The 19872-nt window shown below is 40.5% G+C and overlaps 1 protein-coding gene across 3 annotated transcripts in view; it reads right to left on the bottom strand.

The window, feature by feature from the left end:
- The window catches only part of CCDC68 (coiled-coil domain containing 68), a 47597-nt gene extending 35281 nt beyond the window's left edge, over positions 1-12316 (bottom strand). The window contains exon 1 of one of the 3 annotated variants that reach the window (XM_075185371.1): positions 11726-12316. The gene's annotated coding sequence lies outside the window, so the exon portion shown is untranslated. Of the gene's footprint in view, positions 1-3228; positions 3558-7837; positions 7895-11725 lie in introns of those variants that run through there. The other 2 variants (XM_075185379.1, XM_075185361.1) reach the window with 2 other exon arrangements.
- Positions 12317-19872: the final 7556 nt, after the last annotated feature.

Below are 19872 nucleotides of genomic sequence, written 5' to 3'. Positions count from 1 at the left end.
GGGTGACGCAATCTCCTCGTCTTCATCTTCCAAAGCTTAGTCTGCAGGGGCCGGTGACAAACCCATTTGTTATCTCAGGTCTCTTAGCTGTTATTTAAACTGGACATATTTATCATCCTGCCTCAGGGCCTCCTCTGTATTATTCTTCTGAAGCGCAGTGTATCTCTTGTGTACAAGCTCTTTTAAATCTGGGATTTCATCCGGTGGATCACGTTTTAACTTAAATACGGTCTCCTGAACTGCATCTATATATTGGTTTAAATCTCTGTTCAGTGCAGCGTATTCAAACATGACAGATTCCATGCTGCCCACATGTTCCGTGTCAGAGTCTGTCTGAAGCAGATGTAATGCCACTCCAGTTGTAATATCCATTCCTGTGTCTACATAAGTTTAGCAGTTCTTCAGGGAGGACAGGGAGGTATCCACAGAGGAGAAGGAGATTAAAGATGCAGCACGAGCATACATGGTTTAATAATGTACAGTTCATTGACAGCACTTGTGGGCTTAAGGCAGCTAAGCTATTGGTAGCTTGTTTTGCGGGGGTCCAAAAAACCAAGCACTTCAGCCACAAAAGCAGCACTCCTTGTCACTGGAGTGCTTGCTTTATTAAACTGTACATGTCCCTTTCAATATCTTACACAAGGGTGGGTGAGAGGGGCCAAGGACAATTCAATCTTGCACCACTTTTCTTTTCTGCCACTGCTGTGTGGAAATGTTTCCTAGATGTGCTATGAACTGCCGTGTGTTTGTGTCATTGCTCTGTCGCTTAGGATCCAGCCAGCTCGCTGCAGTCTTTGTCCGAAAGTGGATGAAAATGAAATGACTCGCAATTAATGTTATTGAGGTTAATAATAATGTGGGGGCGGGGGGGGGGGGGGAGCAAAATTATGTGATTTTAGCATATTTTTGCTATTTTTCTAAAAAATACTGATTCAAAACCAAAACACAAACCTAATCCAGAACCAGAACCAAAACACGGGGGACAGTGAACATCTCTACCCCAACATGATCTGACCACTGGACATGATTATAATACAATTCTATTACACTGTATACAGACATAGGACACTACACCCCCAACATGACCTGACCACTGGACATGATCATAATACAATTCTATTACACTCTATACAGACATAGGTCACTACATCCCCAACATGACCTGACCACTGGACATGATCATAATACAATTCTATTACACTGTATACAGACATAGGACACTACACCCCAACATGACCTGACCACTGGACATGATCATAATACAATTCTATTACACTGTATACAGACATAGGACACTACATCCCCAACATGACCTGACCACTGGACATGATCATAATACAATTCTATTACACTGTATACAGACATAGGACACTACACCTCCAACATGACCTGACCACTGGACATGATCATAATACAATTCTATTACACTGTATACAGACATAGGACACTACATCCCCAACATGACCTGACCACTGGACATGATCATAATACAATTCTATTACACTGTATACAGACATAGGACACTACACCCCAACATGACCTGATCTATTACACTCTAAAATGTTTGACAGGTCCCAGTTTCTTCCAATTTCTCCCCAGAGCTAAGTTAAGATAACAGTTTTATTAGAATGAGCTTCCTCATATCTAGGTGCTTTATGCTCTCACAGACTATGCTGCATTACATCCTGGAACACTTTCAAAATGAATCATGTGACACAAAAGTGGGCGGGCTCAACTTATTGAGTACACACAAAAGACAGAATAGAGCTCTCCCAGTGGTTCCAACCTTATATTAAAAAGTGTTATTCAGCTGTGACATTTTTATGAAGAATGTTTTTATGGAAATTAAAAAGTAATAACATACATGAAAAGAAGCGGTTCTGTAGTCAAAATGAAAGGTTTCTATCTATTTATTTTTTAAAGGTCTCATATATATATATATATATATATATATATATATATATATATATATATATATATATATATATATATACACATATACATATACACACACACACACACACCAGGTGTGACATTTTTACGATCAGACACCCCCCTTCCCCCTCCCAATAAAAAGCACTAGTTTTCCATGAATAACAAAATATGTAGCAGATACATAAATATTCTCTCTTATAAAAGCGGACTTATCCAGTGTTTGTAAAAAAAAAAAAACCCTCTTTGTGCACCTGTTCCTCTATAAAGATAGCAGCCCAGGAAACTACATTCATATCTAGTCATAGAGTTAAAATAAGCAGCTGACCTGCTGACCACAAGGATTTTACCTGGAGGTGAATTCCAAACACAAGGTCATATTTTGTTTATACACAAAACACCTGCAGCCAGGCACAGAGCACTGACTGACACTGTAAACAGACTATATTGTTTTATTACACAGTTTCAGGAAGTTGCAGTAGAAAAAAAACCCACAGAGGATTTTACACTTATTCATGCTACATCTGCTGTTCTGTTAGAAATGAGAATTAACTGGAGAAAACTGCACAGTTTAAAATTAAACATAGATAAAAAATTATCAAAACAGAAATTGTGTAAAAAACAAACCCCAAGAAAAAAATGAGGCAAAAGATCCAACATCCCAAGTAAAGTATTCTGATACTTGTAGTTCCAAGGCAGCTGGTGAACCTTAAGTTGCACAAGCATATCCTAAAATAAAATAACTCCAGTCAGTCTACAGCTCTGCGCTTGTCCAATTTTGGACCTACACATTGGCTATGGTCATCAGGGCATGCTGGAACTTGTAGTTGCAGAACAGCTGGAGAGACAGAGATTGCCAGTCTTAGTTGTGGCCATAGCCAGAACTACTGGTCCAGATTGGCTTCATGACAGCCTACAATCTGCCCCCTCTCTCCTCCACATGCACCCGACTCCAGGGGACCTACAGAAACTGCCCCCAGGTGAGGTGGGAGACCTGTTCCCATCCATCAGACACAGAATCCGATGCTCAGTTAGAAGGATTACTGACATGTGGCAACGCCTTCCAGTGACTCACATGTATTGGGGACAACAGGTTACAAGAATTAACCACTGTCAGTAGGTTAATTCCAAGACTACATCCCAATTAACCCCTTCTCCAAAAGTGTAATATATATGTGTAGATACTATCTCCCACCCTCACATTGCCCTCTATTACAAATAGCCGGTTTAGGCGTCCCAGTAAAGCCTAATGGGACTTGTAGTCCCACAACAGGTGAAGACCAGCAAGTTGCTTACCTCTATGCCTTAGGCAGGTCAGCCTACCTTCCCGATGTCGCGTTATAGCGCTGCGTCATCGCTGCGCTAACGCATCTATCCTTGCGCATCCCTGCATCCAGGTGAGTCTGGCTACTGTGGACAGGTATCTGCCGCTGTGACAGGTGAATCAGCCCCTCCCAGCGTGGGGCAAAGTTCAGCAGCTCCTCCTCTCACTCTCTCCGGTTTCGGTCAGGATTTACTCTGCTTTCTGTGTGCTTGTGCGCGATCAATCTCCCAGGTGCAACCTTCCCTGGAGCCAGTGAGCTCATCGCCGTCTCCCTGGTAGAACACCTTACATTGATTTCTGGAGGAGCTCAGCTCTTTCCTGCAGGTGGGGTTATGCAGATCTCCACAAGTAACCAGCGTTGTTACTGATCCGAAGACACCTTTATCTTATTCCTCCAGGAAGACACCTACATATATATGTATAATATATATGGTTGTATTTGCATTAATAGCATGATGGGTTTGTGACTTGTATAATTACTTTGGGGCACATTTATATCTATTTTAGCAGTTACTATATATTGGTGGTTTATTTATATGTGAATAGTGTTTAGGTTTTCAATGTAAAATTACAGGCAGGTTGTTGTACAAAGAAAGCAGTGATGATGTCATGTTTGAATTCAGATTTAGGGGTATATTTACCAAATTGCTGGTTTGAACAAAGTGGAGATGTTGCCTATAGCAACCAATCAGATTCTAGTTATTATTTATTTAGTACATGCTACAAAATAACAGCTAGAATCTGATTGGTTGCTATAGGCAACATCTCCACTTTTTCAAACCTGCAGTTTAGTAAATATACCCCCTGGTGTTCGTTAAATGACAAATTAATGAGTGTTTAGTAAGAATTTGCTAAGAATTCTGGAGTGGGAAGTCCCAGGTTCATATGTGGGGTGCGTCATGGTGCAGTTTACGTCATAATGGCCCTACCTAGAATTGCGCCAGTACCACAATTCGTGTCATCTTGCAGCGGGGTCGGAAACAAGATGGCGCAATTCACAGCAGATTGCGTCAATCAGGACCCTTCCACTTCACTATTGAAGTCAAGTATTGTTCTAAAGTGGAAGCAACATGTGTATTTTGTTTCCATGGGCACCATTTTCCTGCTTCCTTATATAGCCACCTGATAAATCTGCCAATGTATATAATAATGTATATAATATGCCAGTCCAGGCATCAGTTATTCAGTGATTATCTCACAAAATCTGTTTGAAAAACAATACTTATTTACACATATATAGCTCTTTCCTTATAAACTTTCAGCTTGTTGAAAGAACCAAACATTTACCAGCAACAGTAACAACGCCCACACCCTCTTATCCTACACAGATAGCAGGTTAAAGAGCTGCAACTCCCTCGATAAACTGTGTACAACTCCCATTCATAGCAACTGTTATCAGCCAGCAAGTTACCAGGTAAAACCACATGATTCTGGCTCTTTATGTGATGGTGAAAATCAGGAGTTTCATCACATCATTTACTAAGTGACCACGGCTAAGCTGCAATCTATTAGGGAATACACTGTTGGATTAAGACAAAAAAAATAATGAAAGAAAGAGATATATAAATCAGGTTAATTACAAGTCCACAATTGTGTATTTATTCACAAATGTTATAAATAACCAAAACCGGTATTTTACGGCTGACGGCTCTAACATGTACTCATAAAACAGGAGGTAGAAGTCTTCACTTATAGTTATCGCCTTTCCCGTAGAGCTGGTTATGCTCGCAGGTACTCAGATGCCCGCAGGACTTAACCCCTAGGAAGTAGGAGCTTATGTTCAGAGACCGTAGCGCAGGAGGTAGGAGTGGTGCAATGGGTCGTGGGTCCGAAGCAAACAGAATAGTCTGAGGCTGCCTGGAGATCAGGGCAGGTTGCTAGCAAGGGAAGTCAAGTGTACAGGCAGAGGTCAGGGCAATCGGCAAACAGACAGGGTCCAAATACTAGCTAAGGGTCACGACAAAGATCAGTCAGAATTCAGGCAGAGTAACCAGGAGCTGATTATGAAATAATAATACTGGTAGCCGATAAGAAGGGGCCAAGAATGAGCCCCACAATCGCCACAGGAGGGAGGTAATTAATTAATGATGTCTGGCGTACAAGTCCCACCAGTCCGATATTAATCCTGGGATGTGGCAAACTGATAAGAGAGTCCCAGTCACATAGACAACGCAATGGCTGAAAGTGACGTCCCGGCTCTCAAGGGAACAGCCGAGTCGTGGCCAGAACAACAAACAGCCGAGCCGTTGTGAGTAGCGCGGTGGCTCGTGACAAACTATCACTATTTAAAATTAACTTATTGACATATTGGGGGAATTCAGTTGTTCGCCAACGGTTGCCCTGTAATACTTGTTCTTGTAATGTAATTACTTGAGTCGACTTCTTTACAGAAGGTTTCAGTACTAATTCTCATTAAAGACATGTAGTGTGATATCCAAAAAGGAAATCTTTGATTTGTGATGTGTACTAATAAGTGAAAGATTATATAAATTATTATACAAGTGAGTGACAAAATCCATGATAGACTGTGAAGCACCCTCCCAAATTATAAAAAGATTGTCTAAGTAGTGTCCATAGAGCGCTAGGTTGGCCCCAAACCTGCTGCCATGTTAATGGTCACATATCCAGGTACATGTTGGCAAAGCTTGGGGCGAGCCTGGAGCTCATGGCCATCCCAAGACCTTGAACATTGTTAACATGTCCAAAAACAAAACAATTATGGGACAAAATGAAAAAAATAAAGTAAAGAATAAATTAACGCTTTTGGAGAGTCCCTCATCTTTTAACATATAATATTCAACTGCTTTAAACCCCTTTTGTAAAGTGACTGTTTATCACGTTACAAAGTAATATGTTTCTTTTCACCCAATATCTTGTATCAAGTTTAAGAAATGTGTTGGATCCTTAAAGTGGCTTCTCAGACAGACAGCATAAGACTACAAGTAATAATCCTCAAAATGTGATAGCAGTATTATAGGATGTCCAAGGGGTGTGCCAATTGTCTGGTGATATTTTTTGGGGAGATGATAGTATATTTTACACGTTGTTAACAACATTTTTCCTTAAGACTGAGGCTCCCACTTAATCTAAATTTAATGTGAAGATTACTAGAGTTATATTTCTATGAATTATGATATATATACATATATATATATATATATATATATATATATATATATATATATATATATATATATAATCACACACACACACACAGTATATAGATAGATAGATATTTAGCACTGAATGTCATGCTGCATCTCCTGACATCACAAAGTCCTTATTCTCAGAGAATTCAAACTCCTGTGCACCCTCACAAAAAGCTGCCCTAACGAGAGGCTATTTAGCAGCGTAATACGGGTTGTCAGTGTACTGCAACTGGCTTATGGCTGTTTTGATGGCTATTTGTTAACAAAAGTGTTCAACACTTCTCAGCTCTTTTCAGACATTTGTACATTTGTACCGTACTGAATAAACATTCTCATGGGATGAGGTTTCTCAGATTGATGAGTAAAAGGCTTGTCTAGGTCTGCATGCCTACATACATACGTACATACATACATTATAAAAGGGAAAAAATCGGGACAAAATAGGCCCCACCCCAATTATCCGAAACCCACAGTCTGATCCTCCCCCAACCATTCCATTCACATATTTGATTGAAGCTATACTCAATGTTTTTTACATGTATCCAACCCTTGTGGGGATCCGGGTACACCCCACAAAGGGACTTTTGCGAGATAGGGTTCATGTAATTGAAGATGGCATCTCTCCTGTCTCTAGGGTAGACAGACATGAAACAAAAGTTCACCGTCAGTTCTACCATGTGTCCTGGTTCTCCCAGACAGTCCCCATTTTTTACACCAGAAATATTTAACTGACAATGCTTAGTTTTCCAAAATTCAGACTCCTTTGGCACCCGAAGTAGAGAGGATCGGATATATTATCTGCTTAGCCTTATTCGGGATTTTAGTTAACATCATGTTATTTTGATGTTCCTTATTGTCACTTCAAAACCATAAAAATTTTGGGCCTGATTCATTAAGGATCTTAACTTGAGAAACTTCTTATTTCAGACTCCTGGACAAAACCATATTACAATGCAAGGGGTGCAAATTAGTATTCTGTTTTGCACATAAGTTAAATACTGCCTGTTTTTTCTTATAGCACACAAATACTTGAAAGCTTATTTGTACACTGAAATTTAAAGTTGATATTTTTGTGCTACATGAAAAAACAGGAAGTATTTAACTTATGTGCAAAACATAATGCTAATTTGCACCCCTTGCATTGTAACATGGTTTTGTCCAGGAGACTGAAATAAGAAGTTTCTCAAGTTAAGATCCTTAATGAATCAGGCCCCTTATGCGCAGACAGACTGGCATTTGTCAGGAGAAAGTTGAACTGTTCTGTGCTGAATAAACAGAGGACTGTGTTTAACTCAGAGCATTATTTTCAAAAGGCAGCAACATGTTCTTAGAACTCATAGAGTTAAATGTAATAGCAGCAGACAAAGAATGGATAATAATGACAGACACATCATAATAATCTTACAAACAGGGTATTGTTGTCAGTTCTTACCCCCAGGAACAGGTATCCCGTGTATTCTCAGCCTCCTAAATTATACCCTCCACTTTACTCTAATAACAGCCTTTCTCAGACGGTACAAAGCTCTGTAATGACAGTTAATGGTATAAAATACTCCCATTAAATACAGCTCAGATTTATAGCGGATCGTGCATTCCGTAATTCCTATAAATATTTTACACACAAAAATATCAGATTCGTAAAGGTCCCAATGACTCTGTAATTGCTAATAATTCAAAACATGGGAAAATCCTCTCATTAAACAGGTCTGGTGTCAGATACATAGAGTTTCTTTATTATTTTGTGAATAAGAAAAATATGTTTTTGTTGCTGTCACATACAGGTATACACGTTTACCTCACAGAAATGCGTACATACCTACTCTCCTGATGAAGGTGTGATAATAAAATGTGAGCGGGACTTGATAATGTGATTCGCATTATGATATAATGGATAGAGATGCTCAGGCTCGGTTTCCTGAGAACCGAACATACTCGAACTTAGCAGATCCATACTTTCGCGCGTCCTCAGATTTGAAAACGAGGCAATCGTCATTGTTACGTCGTCGGATCTTGCGAGTTTTGGATTCCTTTTTAAGAGCCAACATAACAGTGGGTGGGAAGGAGGGCGGTCCCAAGGAAAATTCCATCTTGCACCATTTTTCTTTTCTGCCACTGCTGTGTGCCAATGTTTCCTAGATGTGCTAGGAACTGCCGTGTGTTTGTGTCATTGCTCTGACGCTTACCATCCAGCCAGGTCGCTGCAGTCTTTGTTTGAAAGTGTATGAAAATAATATTGTGACCTGTGAGGTGGTCAAAATTGACTGCAAACAACTTAAAATTAGTGTTATTGAGGTTAATAATAACGTAAGAACAAAAAAAAGAGCAAAATGATGTGATTTTAGCATATTTTAAGATTTTTTTCTAAAAAATACAAAACCAAAACACACGAGGGCGGTTTTGCCAAAACCAAAACACGAAGCTAATCCAGATCCAAAACCCAAACCACTTCACGGCGGTCAGTGAGCATCTCTAAAAATGAAGGCTCCAGATAACACTTTCATATACCGTTAAGACACGTCTGTTTGGAGCAGTATCTTTATGTATCCTATAGGCCTGGTACAAGTTTCTGAGTTGCTGATGACGATAACCATACCTTAAGATACACGCAACTTAAATACAGCCGTAGAAATGTAAGTGTACAGACGCATTTTTTGCGTGTACGCAAAATTTGCATTTTAATGTTTAAATTAAACCCTTGGCCTTCACTTTGCTGTCTGATGAGCCAACTTCTGGGAGATTTGCCTACTCTTCCAATAATCACAGACATTCTGGGAGAGCGGACAACTATGAATATATATCAAGGTAAGAGAAAAGTATCATCATGATGAATATTTTATTATGATGCCTCCCCTCCAAACTTTTTGGCAAAGTCCACGTGCAGGCTGGTAAGAATTATCTAATTCTCTAGTATGAAATGTTGCCTCTGGGTTTTGCTTATAGTTTGGTGACATAAACTGTCTTGAGGTGTCCATATATACGTGCCAATATTACTGTCTGTGAGACCCCACAACAAGCATGATAATCGGTGGAATTCAATCATTATCCGATGTGCCCAGAAACCCCGTCAGAAGGAGACCACTGTCTGTGAGGTCATCTACCAAATACACTTATAGACCCCAATTTGTTCCGGGGGTCCACTCATCCGAGTCCTCCACTGCCGTATCTCGGGCAGTTTGGACGCCATTTAGATAAATTGGACAGTGATGCTGGTGCTTGGTGGTTGGGCGATGATCACAACATAGGTGACCAGTAAGAGTGAAGAATTTTGGAATAAATTATGGTAAATGACTGGGAGGTGTGGGACTGTCTACTTCATGGTTGCTTCAGATGAGGGGCAGGGTTGACTAAGTAGAGACATCCTCTGGAACATATCCCCCTTCTCCCCCTCTACCTGAATCGGAGAGCTGGCTCCCAGTGCTGGCAGTCTCAGTCCATCCATTGCACTTCCATAGAGCACTGAGGACAACTTGCAGTAAAACAAAGCAAAACTGCAAGGAAAACATGTACAAAGGTAACGTGCCATCGCTTCTGTCAGACGCTGCCTCCGCACCCGGCATAGGTACCGGAGACGGTCACCTGGTGGTGCTCGCTCAGGCAATGGGACGTTCTTCCGGGGTACTGACGGCACAGAGTACGCATGCGCTGTGTACCGCGTCCCTTTGCGCCAGCTCTTTCTGCCATCGGCGATCAGCTACGTCTGGTCGTCTGAAAACCCCTGCTCCAATTAGAGTGCATCTGCAGGTATTTAAACCTCACTCTGGCGCCATTAAGGTGCCAGAGTATTGGTTCTCACCACTCCTCCACCTCACCACCACTGTTTTGTTCCTCTGCTTTATTGGGTACTGATCGGCTTGCCTTTGACTCTTCTTGTGGATTCCGTTTGTACTGCGCTGCCCGTTCTGGATTTGACCCTCCGACCGTTTCTGACTATTCTCCTGTTTACCTTTGTTGTCCCGTGCTACCAATGGCTCTGATCCGGACTGTCTGACAATTCTGCCTCCATCACTGCACTGGTTACTATCTGGGAGAACCGCGACCTGTGCACCTCACACAGCGAAGTCCATACCACCTTGCGGGGGTACCTGGTGGACACCGGGGTTGCGTAAGACTCCGCGCCTCCCAGTTTAGTAGTGCCAATACCAGTCAGCGGTAATTCCTGTGTTAAACATGTGACAGCTTCGTTACAGATAACAGGAGAAGATTCTGAGGGGTGATCTTATTTGCTCTATCTGGGGGGCAGAATTAAGGTGGAATTGTTCAAAAGTGGGCAACTCCTTTAATGCTTATTGTTAGAGATGAGTCAATTTTGGTGAAATAACTTACATATTAAGTTTTGTGGGACCTCCTTTAGCTATGATGTTTTGCAGAATGTATGAATAGAGCTGGAGGGACGATGGTCAATTTGATCTGCAGTGGGGTGTGGAATGAGGATAATATTTTGCGGAACGGTTTTGAAGATTCCACTCATTTCTTCTTTTTAGAAGGTTTTCTTGAGAAAGTGGTGATGGATAGGCTTCATGGGCTTCTAGACTACTCCAATAGATTAAGTTACTTAACTGGTACCAGACCAGTGCTAAAAAGAACAAACCTTACAATAGGAAGATCTGCAGACAGACACTCTCTGTATGCTCCACTGGGACAAAAACACTTCAGATCTACCACCCCCTCTGCTCCAACCAATCCAACTCATAAATATAGGCCAACTACCACTAGTGTTAGGAAATCACAGGAATTACGAGTTGATGTAATAAAACAATATGGAGTTTATTGCAGTATGCAGCATAAAATGATGGATAGGGCTCAAGCGCACTGGATTTGACAGTAATAAAAAAAATATACAGGTGAAAACACAGGCTCTGAGGTAATGCAGGAAAGAGTCATGGACGAAAGATAATGCAGTGATATACACAGTCTCTGAGGAAATGCTGGTGCAGATCTCACGATCTTTTAAGAAATGCAGGAATATAACACAGTCTCTGACGAAATGCAGGAATATAACACAGAGTATCTGAGGAAATTCTGCTGCATATTCTCACAGACTTTAAGACAATGCAAGAATATAACACAGAGCCCAGCGATCACTATGAAGCCCCACCTGGGGATATTATGAAGTGCTATATGAATAGCGTGCAGATTGAAAGCCAAAAATCAGGAGCCAGAAGACAAGTGAAAATAGAGCCAGGAACCAGCAGACTATAAGATGCAAAGCCAGGTATCGGGAACCAAGAAACAAATGAATGCAGAGACAAGAAGCTACTGACGCAAGGTCAGAAACACATAGAGGACAGATTCCTGAACCAGGAGGTGTCACGCCCATTACCTGATACTGGTGAATTCCAATTTATTATCCAGAATTAGTGCTAGAAGCACAGAGGCGCGAAGTCTAACAAGCCCCAACGGATCCGCCGCAAGAGGGTAGGGGCTTAACTTCCTGGAGGCGTGCAGATGGCGGCCCTCTGAACTGCTTTCGGGCCTGATGTGGCGGTAAAGATGAAACTTGCAGAGATGTCAACAATCCCAGATCTGGTACACAAACGGTCAGATGAAGTTTCAATTCAGAATCCAAACGAGTAGTCAGGCAACAAGTCAAATACAACCAGGATATCGAAGGGAAATGTACGAAGGGAAAATACAGGAACAAGGGAGTCCGAAGCTGTGGTAGAGAAACCTGTTGCTCTGAGCAGGTTGAAATAGCAGTTCCAATTTTGAAAAACCCACCCCTAGCGTTTCAGTCACATGGTCCCTGTCATGAGTCATGACAAATCAGAAGAGCCGCGCACAGCATCGCTGGATCTGGATCGAAGCATAGGTAAGTTCAGTGGACATGGCGGGACGCTAGCGTGTAACTCTATCACTGGCAATGACTGCAGGGCAGGTGAGAGCTTATATCTGAACTCCATACCAGGTCTGAGTAAGAAGCACAATGCACAGCAGATGAAAATCTAACAACTAGACTGGTACCAAAGACTTCACTGAAAATCACGTCACAATTATAGGTGTTAACTCTATTCATTTAAGACAGTTTATATTCTTTACAGATCCATCCTTCTAATATTATCCATCAACTTAGATAAAAAGGGGAACAATCTCCTTCACTCTTCACCACCAACAAGAAACAACCCAATATGTCAATCCCAATGTAACAAGAAACACTAAAATACCAATGTCAGCAAGTCTCTAACACTATCAAAACACCAAGTACCCGAGAGCTCTTATGACATACCTATAGCTCAGAGAAGGTAATGATAAGAATTACCTGCCAACAGGTGTGTTTCGTTAGTACTTTCATACCTTCCAGGTGTCTATGTTACTACTGTTGTTTATGAAGTGATTCATCCTATGACTACGAGATCTTCGTGGCAATATACTGAAGAGCAGGAACGTCGTCATACATCATAATTATACTATATAATTAGTAGATACCTGAGGCACTCACAGTCTATTTTCTAGCTACTGTAACTAATTAATGTTACACCAATTGCATTAATATTTTAATATGATGAATTTGATGTAGATAAAGCCACTAAATATATCTTTAACTCCTTTATGACCAAGCCATTTTTTTATTATTTTTTTTTAGGTTTGGGGTGATTTATTTTACCAAAGTAGATTTTATATTGTTTTTTCTTGACAGAAATACGCGTTGTTTTGGTAGCATATTGGAATAAATATATGTGTTTCATTAGCCTGTTTGGGGAAAAAAAAATCTTAAAATTAGGGGAACATACACATTTTCAAAAATCTGCTTTTGTAAATTTTGCACAGTTTTTATTCAGGCAACTCTTAAGAATTTACAGGTTGATAGTGTCATCTTATTACTATGGCAACCACAGTCACATAACATATGATGTAGTGAGCAGAGAATCTTGGAATGTCTCCTATCTCCACACATACGACCCCTTCTTCCTGTGACCTCACGTGACCACGGAGCAGTTATTTGACTGACTGGCTCTGACTTAAGTGTTCACTTACAAAGTGTACACAGCGTAAGTATATACACTTGTTATGGCGCAAATGTTACTGTTTTTGAGCTGAACAAATGTCGAGATGCATTCGAGTCAACATAGACACGTAAGTACAATTTTTTTACGCTTATCTTTTCCTTCCTATATTCGGAGCACAATTGCGACCACTTGTGGACATCAGAAAATCACTCTCTGGAGTTCCTTGTGTTGCCCAGAATTATTGAGAGTTTGCCGGCGCAGGTGAAAGCACTGACAATCACTTTGTGGTTATCGCCGTGTATTGTGTTACCTGCCATACTACTAAGAAAGAGTGAGAAATTTAAGCTGAGCCAGTTGTACAGGAAATAACCTTAACAAATATTTGTGATATGCTGTAATAAAATGTCTAGTAATGTGTGTATAATGTGCCACAGTACTAAGTCCAGGGAATAGTCACATTTTTTTCTCAACAACAATGAAGAAGCTGCTTTTGCTGAAAGATGTATTTAAACATCAGTGATAATTAATAACTTTGTATTAGCATTTGATTTGATTAGGTGCCTTTTGCAGTAAAAGGGGAAGAAATGTTTATTGGTAATTGTGCACGCTATAAGCTAATGCTGCAACAGTCAAAAGGCTTTACTACATTTTGGCTTTGTTAATAATTGGTGAAATGGGCTTAATACAAAGGTAGAACAGTGGCCCAGTGGTTAGCACTTCTGCCTCACAGCGCTGGGGTCATGAGTTCAATTCCAGACCATGGCCTTATCTGTGTGGGGTTTGTATGTTCTCCCCATATTTGTGTGGGTTTCCTCCGGGTGCTCCCTTCCTCCCACACTCCAAAAACATACTAGTAGGTTAATTGGCTGCTATTAAAAACTAACCTTAGTCTCTCTCTGTCTGTCTGTGTGTGTGTATATTAGGGAATTTAGACTATAAGCTCCAATGGGGCAGGGACTGATGTGAGTGAGTTCTCTGTACAGCTCTGCGGAATCAGTGGCACTATATAAATAAATGGTGATGATGATGATGATGAAAAACACAACAAAACGTTAACAGCGGTGCCACCACCATTCCAGGGCAAGCACAGGATTTGCACATGTGCGTGTGTTGGCTGAGGGCTGAGAGTGGTCACCATTGTCTTACGCAGGAGCGGTATCAGAGTGTGTTTGTTCCAAACCAAAATTTAAAATTCAACTTTTGTGCGGTTTTCAAACCCTGTGATTTGTTAAAGTAAAAACCGCATATCAAGACACATTTTTGCAGATCGCAAATCGCGATGTGCGTTGTGTGTCTTGGGATAAAGACAAATGGTGCAGAATATTTAGCAGCTGTTTGCTAAACTGAATGGAAAACAGCCTAAAAAAATCTGCACATATTTTAGGAGTTGTTCTCATTGTTAAGATTGGTCAAATCTTTGTGTTTTTTTGAGTATTATTCCTATTCAAAAATGCTTGATTTACAGTTGATCACTAAAATAAGGCCACAAAGTAGCTGAAAAAAATCTGTTTAGACACAATTTTTTCTATTATAATAAACTTGCCTAGTAAAAAGCACATCTAGTAAATGTTACTCAATATTGGTGCACAGATTAATAGATACAGTGGCAGGGTCTGGTTGGCATTCTTTAGCCCAGGGGGCAAACACACAGCCCTGGCCCATAAGTAGCGGCCCATCCTTAAAGGTTGATTTTTGGTACAATATTTATTTATCAATCTAAAAAGAGCCTATATTAGTATTGCCTAACCCAGCAATACTTTATTATTATAAATGATAAATCTGAAATAATCAAAATAAATAATGCAACAAAAACCAAACCTCACTTTATATTGCATTCTATTTTATATGTTCCTTCTCCCTACAGCACTTTTTTTTAAACATACCTGTCTGATTATAATGGGATTTATGAAAATGCAAAAAGCCCTTTTGCTTTAAAAAGTTGATGTTTTTGCAAGCAAAAGGGCTTATTTTTTGCTTTCCCCAATATACTAATTGGGTAATTATTTGTTCTAGGGTTAAGCTAAACCAAATAATATTAGGGGTTATACTGGGAAGAGGAGCAGAGCACTAAGGGCTAGATTTACTAAGCTGCGGGTTCGAAAAAGTGGGGATGTTGCCTATAACAACCAATCAGATTCTAGCTTTCATTCATTTAGTACCTTCTACAAAATGACAGCTAGAATCTGATTGGTTGCTATAGGCAACATCCCCACTTTTTCAAACCCGCAGCTTAGTAAATCTAGCCTTAAGTGTCAATTTGACACCCTGGCCCAGAGCTGGATTAATACTGTGTGCAGGAAATACTGTGTGCACTACTGTTAGGTACACAGAGCTCTGCCTTCACCAGTAGTACAGTGTGACGTCCCAAGTGTTCTTTCATTCAAATTAAATCCTCACTATGTTAGACAATCACCCAAATTCAGGACTGTCCCACCAGATTCAGGACAGTTGGCAGACTGTCCTGCTCTCTCCTACCTGTTCTTGTCACTACCACACCTGTGGCTGCTGTGTCTTTAGCTCAGTTGCTGCTTGTCTGGATCCTGGAATGTTGGAGGAAAAAATTGGGTTCATGAAATTTAGAAAACTCCAACCAGCCCCAGTGTCAGATCAATAGCACTCACCTTCAATAATTAGGTCTCTGTCCAGTCCCAACATTAAAACAATAACATTTACATTTGCTAAATAGATCTATTGCCCTCCAACCAGCCCTGACATTAAAATAATAACATACACATTTAATAAATAGACCTATTTCTCTTCAACCAACACCAACATTAAATTAATAGTATTCCCATTTCATATATCAACCTATTTCCCTCCCTCCAAACAGCCCCAACAATAAATTAATAACATTTACGTTTAATAATAATAATCATTTCCCACAACTATCCCCAGCATTAATAATTAATATTCATATTTAATAGATAGCCCTCCTCCCCATACTCAGTCCCACATTCAATTAATAGCCCCAAACCACCCCAGCATTAAATAAAAGGTCCCGTCACCTCAGCTTAAATTAATAGGCCCCACCAATAAATTAGATTGCCCCACCATCACCCCACAAATAAAATAGCACTCATTAAATAATTAGCCCCCGCCTGGAATCCATCATTAAATAGCTTACCTGGATTTTTACATGGCACAATCGGACTAAATCAGGTTCTTTGTCCAGACTGATATTGAAGTTACTGCACTTTTAACAACGCCTGTGGCCATAGAGTCGTCACCTCTTTTACCTATCCTCGACTATCTTGGTCTCTCCTGTAGTTTCTCTTTCTGCAGACAGGGGTCTCCACTGAGGCCTGCAGGTAAGAGAACAGGTAACACAGGAACACATCCATAATACATTACATTTACACTCTGCACCCTCTGCATTAGTTGTGATTGGTGAACGTGTCCTGAACTACTACTTTGCTTCAGTGTTATGATTTGCTGAAAACATTCCCCATGTTTATTAACGATTAGACATAATAATTAGCTACAACGAGTAAACACAATCCTCCAGGTATCCCTTCCTGTATATCTTACTCCACTCCGGTGAGTAAATATGATATACGTGCTTGCATTTGCTAGAGATCTCTGGCATCAAAACATGAGGCAGTTTCAACATCAAACAAGCCACAATTTAAGGTGTGTTCTTATTAAACACACAACTATTGTGTGTCTGTCCCTCCTGTGTGTACACTGCATGCTGTAGCTCTTTGCAGAACACTCTCCTAACAAATAGTGTGCATGCCCTGTTTATGTATAATACAGTCAGGCTTTGCATCATATTATTGTGGTATGGGACTAACAATGAACCAATATTTATTTTTATCTCATTACCACATTAATTATTAATTACATTGTTCCAATATTATAGGAAGCTCACATGTCAAAGCTGCTACAATTCATTCTGCCTGATTGGGTGTTGTAATATTTATAGAGACCATTCCGGTTTCTACGAATCGTAATGTTTTTGCTGCCGGTGATTCAGTCTGACACCTGCACAACTTCTAAAGCTCAAACATTCGCTTTCGCTAGAATGGTGAAAGTTTATTTTAATAGTAATAGAGAAGTCGACATCAGAGACAGTGGGGTAGATTTTCCAAACCTTGTAAAAATTAAAAGTGGAGGCGTGGCCCATAACAACCAATCAAGTTATAGCTATCGTTTATCTAGTACATTCTAGAACAGGATAGCTAGGATCTGATTGGTTGCCATGGTCAACACCTACACTTTTACTTTTTAGAAGGTTTGCTAAATCTACCCCAGTGTCTTTGAATATTGGGAGGAAAAGAAGTCTCTTTGCGGCCCCTTGTACAGACTGCCCACCCTCCAGTGTACTCTGAAGGAATGATTAGTGCACCCGGGACACTAAGTGATCGTTGAGGATACTTCCCAAAAACGTAGAAAAAGTTTATTCCTCACAATGAACTGCAACTTGTTGGGTGAATACTTGTTGTTGGCGATTTGAAAAATAATCTGTTACTGTCACACACCGTGAGTCTTATGGAGCTGTCGCGGAGGTGCTAGAAACTTTTATCATCTTGTGGGGGCCCAAATAAACCAAACACTTCAACCAAAATACTGACATCAAGGTGGCTGAAGCAGCTGTACCATGCATGTCCTGCTTAATCTACTACATCAGGTAGGATGTATGGGTCAAAAGACAACTAGACTACAGTTACTGTAAGCTCAAATGTATTTGCAGATGGCATCATGTCCATGCCACTGGTATCACCATCGCAGTACTGTAGACAATGCTGGGTTATGCCAACCTGTGTCTTTTTCCTTAATATGCCATCCAACTATTGGTAATAACTGGGGCTGTGTATCCTATCTGTGATGTTTGCAAGCAACACCACCCTACATCCTGGCAGCATTAAAGGAACTTACCCCTTTAAAAGCACTTACCTCCAGTAGCTGATTGGTCAGGGTCTCACCCATGGGACCTGCTTCTCCTGCTCTGTAGGATGGAATCGGGCCTCTACAAAGGTGTACCGAACAAGATCTGTGATATAAGAGCAACAAGTATCTGAACCAAAAAAGTATATGTCCAGATTACGACTCTTAGAGAGCGTACCGGGTGGTCAATGATGAGTACAGTAAAGGTGTGTTTTCTTAAATGTGATTTAGTAGGGACTGGGCGCAGACAGATACGCTGGTCAGGAGGTGCATCTCTTGCAGGTGCTGGAGGGCTGGTGAAAATTTAAGCATTGATGATATCAATCAGCAGAATTAGCTATTCGCTTCTGATTGGCTGACTGTGTCTTGATCCCTCCCACTGACAGTACTTCATCCATTAGTGTAGCGGCTCTAGTACATGAAGTTGCCGCTGTCTGTTCACATTACTTGATGGACATTTCCGTTTGGATGGAGAGAAGATTCTACAAGAGGAAAACAACAGATTTCAGTATTTAACTGAATTTAATTTGTACTTTTAATTTGTAGGTGTGTCTGCATTTAATTACATTTTTGCAACTTTCACAAAAAGTAGATTTTACAGTGTAGCGGGTCAATATTGAAAAGGAGGGACGCAGATAAGTTTTAAAAGCCTTATATGTCCCTGTAACCTTTGTATGTCCCTGTAACCTTTGTATGTCCATGTAACCTTTGTATGTCCCTGTAACCTTTATATGTCCCTGTAACCTTTATATGTCCCTGTAACCTTTGTATGTCCTTGTAACCTTTATATGTCCCTGTAACCTTTGTATGTCCCTGTAACCTTTATATGTCCCTGTAACCTTTATATGTCCCTGTAACCTTTATATGTCCCTGTAACCTTTGTATGTCCTTGTAACCTTTGTATGTCCCTGTAAAGTAGGGATCATAGTTGGCATTGTGAATAATACTATTTAGATCTTCACAGGCTGTAAATTACAGAAAATAGTTTTCATGAACTTAGACAGGGACTATAGACAGGAGGATATTACAGGGGACTACGATCCTCTCTACCAGAAGGATATTTATTAAGGCGTGGTTCCCCTTTACCCTATTATATATCCCATTCTCACAAACATTTCTAATTGGATACTCAGAGCAAAACTGGCCACACCTCTAATCCACACATAGGGGCATATTCAATTGTGAGAGTTACTCACAAAAGTAACGCGCCCCGCGCACTATTACCGTCATTACGGTAATAGTGCTCGTAAATACCGTCATTACGGTACCTTTCACACTGGATTTCAGCTCGCGTCTCAGGGAGCTGCGAGCTCAAATCCGGCTTAGTATTACCATAATAATGGTAATACTTTTAACGCGGCGGGCAATTCAAACAATTGTATATGCCCCATAGGGTGTTGTACGATATAACGATACTGACTACCCCGACTGTAATTAAAATGACGTTGCAAATCCGAAGACTCATACCCCGACATGAAAGATACATCGACTCACCATTACATAGATGCAGTCATTTCACGAACCGATGTCTTGAAAATGAGGTCACTTCCAAACGCGACTCCTCTTAATGCGCCGATGCACGGAACGGGCAGACATTTATCTCATGTATTATTTTAGGGGTTAGGGTTAGCGTTAG

This window comes from Mixophyes fleayi, chromosome 1 (genome assembly GCF_038048845.1).
Source record: "Mixophyes fleayi isolate aMixFle1 chromosome 1, aMixFle1.hap1, whole genome shotgun sequence".
Lineage (NCBI taxonomy): Eukaryota > Metazoa > Chordata > Amphibia > Anura > Limnodynastidae > Mixophyes > Mixophyes fleayi.
This window is presented reverse-complemented; position numbering and strand designations above follow the sequence as displayed.